Here is a 4,822-nt window from a genome sequence, read left to right on the forward strand (position 1 = left end):
AGCATAGTTTTCTATGTTTAAGAGCAAGGGTGGTTTGCAAACGCTGTGGTGCCGGGAAGAGAGGCGAGTTTTTGACCCTTTTAGACTGGAAGGGAGACACGTCTTCGATGAGAATTCATGGGATTCTCCACCATGGAACCCCAGCTCCAGGTAAGACAGCCTCGGAAATGTAGTGTCTCTCTGGGAACCTGGACCGTCGTATTGCGTCCTGGCAGCTGAGGCTAACAGGATTACTTTTATAAATATGTTTTCTGTAAACTAAAATGTGAGTGAGGTACCAAAGGAAATGCTACTGAAAATTTTTTTTTTGCATGACTTTTGGGGGTTGAAAATGTGCTCTGAGATTGTGGTCCCTCCTGTACCTGACCTTTTGGATGATTGAGATGTACACTTGGAGTCCCATCTGCTCATTCCTCCATCGCTTAGGATACTCCCTCCAAAGAGAAAAAAACTTAAAATGAGAAGTAACTCTAAGGCACCACATGTGTGTGTGGTGGGGTCTGAACACTGTTTAAGACTGTGCTATTCTCTTCCATGGACAAAGGCAGTTTATTAACAGATGAGAGTTACCTGTCCAGAAGAGATGTCATAACGGGGGCACATGGACCGTGCAAGGGGGCTGGGGTGGTACCTTTATGGTGTGTGGACCAAATTCAGATCATCAGTAGAAAGCAGACTGAGATGTATGTGAATATTTTGTACGAAGTATAAAGGACTCGGCAGGTTCAAAAGTGATATAACAGGGGCTCAGAAAACAGTCCTTGAATTCCAATATACATTCACATGCATGTATCATTTTATGTTCACCTGTTTATATTTTATATTTTTGTTATAAACCATATCTATCTATAGATATCTATATATTTGTCATCTATCCATGGGTTCCTCTAGCATCTCTATCTTATCTATATGTTCACCTTATCATCTCTCTAATCTATTATCTCTCTGTCTAATCTATGTATCTACCATCTATCCATCCACCTGTCTAATCTATCATCTTTATCTATCATGTATATGTCACCTACTTATGTATCACCTGGTATCTATCCATCACCTATACTATCATCATCCATCTATTGTCTGTCTATCATCTATGTCATCACCACTTTGCTCCCTTATCTTAACATCTTACTGGCCATCCAGCCCAGGGAAACTGTCCTTTTACATAATCAAAAAGTGTCATAAAGTGTTTCTAAACAAAAACATGTATTTATCTTTCAGATGATGTATGTTACCTTAATAGGTGGTGAGCAGAGCTTCAGGACATTTTTAATAGGTTTTGGACCTTTGTCCCCCCACCTATGTGCTACCACAGTGGATTTCCCAGTAATCTTGTAAAGTAAGTGGTATGATTGTCATACGATAAAGAAATGAAAACTCACATAGGTGACGCCACATAGATGAACGTACATTCCCACAACTGTAAAGAGGCAGGACCTAAATTCAAGCCCACACCTCACTGATTCAAAGCTTCGTCTGCCACATTCTAATGACCCTTGTGGTTGGGCAGAGCCCAGCCTGGTAAACGGGGGGTTTCTGCTTGTGGTGCTACTATATGTTCGGACAGTCAAGTCACAGCCACTACTGCACGGTGTAGAATCAGACGGTATCATCTCCAAGAACCCTTCCCCAGGATCCAACTCTCCTGAGACTGCTTGTGCAGCTTACAGGGAATATACGGTGAGTGTGGTTTGCAAACCATAGCTCTTTTAAAAGCTCAGAGGATGACAGCGCCAGGTGTGGAAAGAGAAATACATATTAAATGCATGGAGTGGGAAGGACTTGTTCTAAGCACCTTATTTCCTATTTCTACAATGGGAGGTGATTGCAAATTTTCTCTTTCTCTCAAGTCTGGAAAATAGAAACATAGAGATTACACAGCACGCACCCCAGTTCTGAAGTCTGCCTGGGGAGGTGCCCTACAATATAGCATCGAAGACCACATAGGATGCCCCACAGTGACTGGCTGGACCACTTGAGGGGTCCCAGCATTAAAGCCCCCACTCATTCATCTTGAGTTTTCTTTCAGCTAGTTATCAGTGGGGCTTCTCTCTCGGAAATTCTGGCTAAGTTACTCAGGGATATGAGTTGGTGTAGTCAGTTGAGCAGTGGCTTATAAAAGACATGTCAACATTCCATCCCTAGGAACCTGTGAATGAGATCTTATTTAGGAACATGATTCTTTTTTAGATTACTTAGGTTAAGGATTGCCAGATGAGGTGCTCTTGGATAGCATGGCCTTAAATGCAATGACAGGTGTCCTCGTAAGAGACAGATGAGGAGAGACACAGGCACAGAGGAGAAGCCACGTGGAGATGGAGGCAGAGATGGCAGGGATGCGGCCACACGCCCAGGCTGCCTGGAGCCCGCAGATGCTGGAAGAAGCCAGAAGGAGCCTCCCCCAGAGCCTGAGAAGGGCGCATGGCCCTGCCCAACCTGGACCTCAGAGCCCGGCCTGGACCTCAGCTCCCCTTTAGGCTTCCCCTCCCTGCAACCTCAGGCCCTCCTGGCATCCAGGGCCTCACCACACTGCCCTGGTCTCACACGATCAGAACTTCAACAAAGTCTCCTATAGGGTCTGGTATCCTGCAGTCTGAGTCCTGTAGCAAAAAGGGTGGCTTCCCTCTACAGGTTCAAAGTCCACTCCCATGTCATCAGAATGACAGCTGTGATGGCAACGACAAGCTAAATCTTACAGAGAAGAGCCTGGTGGGGTTTTGTTTTTCAGTGAGAACCTGGGAGCAATCAAACAGTGACCACTGGCTGCAAGCTCAGGGTTTTGCTTGTGCACAGGGATTTGCAAGCACATTTGCAAGCCAGATGGGAGAAGTTGGCCATTGTACAGGGACCCATCTTTTAATTAGCATGTTATTTACAAATCATTAGAGAGCCATATGTGATCCCAGCGAATTATTTTCTCAGATCACATGTGTCTGTATTCTGGGGGAGCTGGTTTAAGCAATGATTTAATATTCTATAATTCAGAGTTTGGACTCTTTTCAGAACCTAACTACATCAAGGAGTACCAAAGTAGTTCTTACCGTGAACGTCCTTACTGGAAAACTTTAAGTATTTATGTACTTTTTTCCCCACAGCTGCTATAGCCAATTTCCCCAAACTGGGGGCTTACAACCTCAGGAATCATCCTCCCCAGCTCTGCAGACCAGACATGTGAGGTCCAGGAGGCGCAGGGCTGAGCTCCCTCCACAGGCTCCAGGGGAGGCTCCTTCCTGTCTCTGCCAGCTTCTGGGGGCTCCAAGAAGCCTTGGGTGTGTGGCCGCATCCCTGCCTGTCTCTGCCTCCACCTGCACGTATCTCCTCTTCTGTGTTTTAGAAGCACACCTGTCACTGCATTAGGGCCACCCTGACCCAGGGGGACCGCATCGTAAGTAGTTATACCTGCAAAGACCCTTTTATAAGGTCACATTCTGAGATTATAGGCAGACATGCATTGTTAGAGGACAGTATTATACAGACTCTTACCATTTGTAACCAAAAACAAAGCACTCTTTAGATTCTCATCCAAATATAGCTGTTATTTATCTGTCACTAGACCCCAGGTCTCCCTGCTTCAGGCTGTAACTTTGCAATATTTTTGGTCCTGGGGGAGCAATCCTTGCCTCCTGCCGATCTCATTGTGCCCAACCATGCCTTGTTCTTGGCTGGTGAAAATGCCTTCTGCCATAAAAAGTGTCCCTTGTGCTTCCATCTGATGCGGGTCCCCTAGAGCCCGGACACTCCCTGAAGCACCTTTGGTGCTTGTGAATATGTCAGGCTGGTTTTAAGCTGACTTTTGCAGCTGTTTTCCATCCTGGGAGAGGATGGTGAGGACCAAGCAGGACAGGAAGGTCCTTTGAATGCATGTTGAGTCCTCCGACATGGACCTTTGTCGTGTCTTTAATCTAATACAGGTCAGTGGGATGGCTTATCTGTTTTTTTTCTTCCAGGTGGGATTGCCCGGAGGTGCATCTAGCAGAGGGTTTCTCCGCACCTAGGCTGCTTCACCACCCCCGGACCCAGGTTCTGTGTCCACACAGCGAGGCAGGAAGAGCAAATGAACATGGCTCTAACACCCCTAGTTCCATCTACCTATTGAGCCCTCTGATCTCCAATCTGGGGTGATCCTGCACCCCAGCGGACGCTTGGCAGTGCCTGGAGATGTTTTCTCATGGTCGCCACTGGGGAGAGGGGATGCTCCTGGCATCTGGGGGGTGGAGACCAAGGATGTAGTGCACGTGATGCCCAACTCCACAGAGTCATTGAGCTCCAAGGGCGGGTAGAGCTAATGCCTAGAAGCCCTGCGGGACATGCTTCCTATGCGTCCAGGAAATCCCAGTGCCCGTCCGGGCACACAGGAAGGTCTCTGATTCAGCAAACAAGTGACAAAGGCAGTAAAACCCAGTGCTTGTTACTCTCCGAGGCTGCCCTTCCTTAAGGCTCTGGCGCCACTGTCTGACGCTCAGGGCTCACATGCATGTTCTTCCCAAATGTGGATCCCGAATTTTCTTTTTTTTCTTCCTCTTGGGGTACCCCCCAAAAAAGGGCAATTTGCATATTTGAGGAACCGTAGCTCCATCGTCAGATTGCATATCACCGTGTGGCGACTGCTCCCACATGGGACCCAGGGCCCCACCGTGCCTTCCTGTCAAACAGTGGTCAGAGCCACTGCCTTTGACTCAGTTTCCTTTCCTGTAAACACCTGCAGAGAACAGGCTAATTCACATGCGGCGGATCCAAGCAGATTTGCAGCCCCTGTCATTTAAACCCACATTCACTTGACGTGGTTTTTGCCCTTAGGAATATCACCATTGTCATTGCCCGG

Source organism: Manis javanica, chromosome X, assembly GCF_040802235.1.
Source record: "Manis javanica isolate MJ-LG chromosome X, MJ_LKY, whole genome shotgun sequence".
In the NCBI taxonomy this organism is placed as follows: Eukaryota; Metazoa; Chordata; class Mammalia; order Pholidota; family Manidae; genus Manis; species Manis javanica.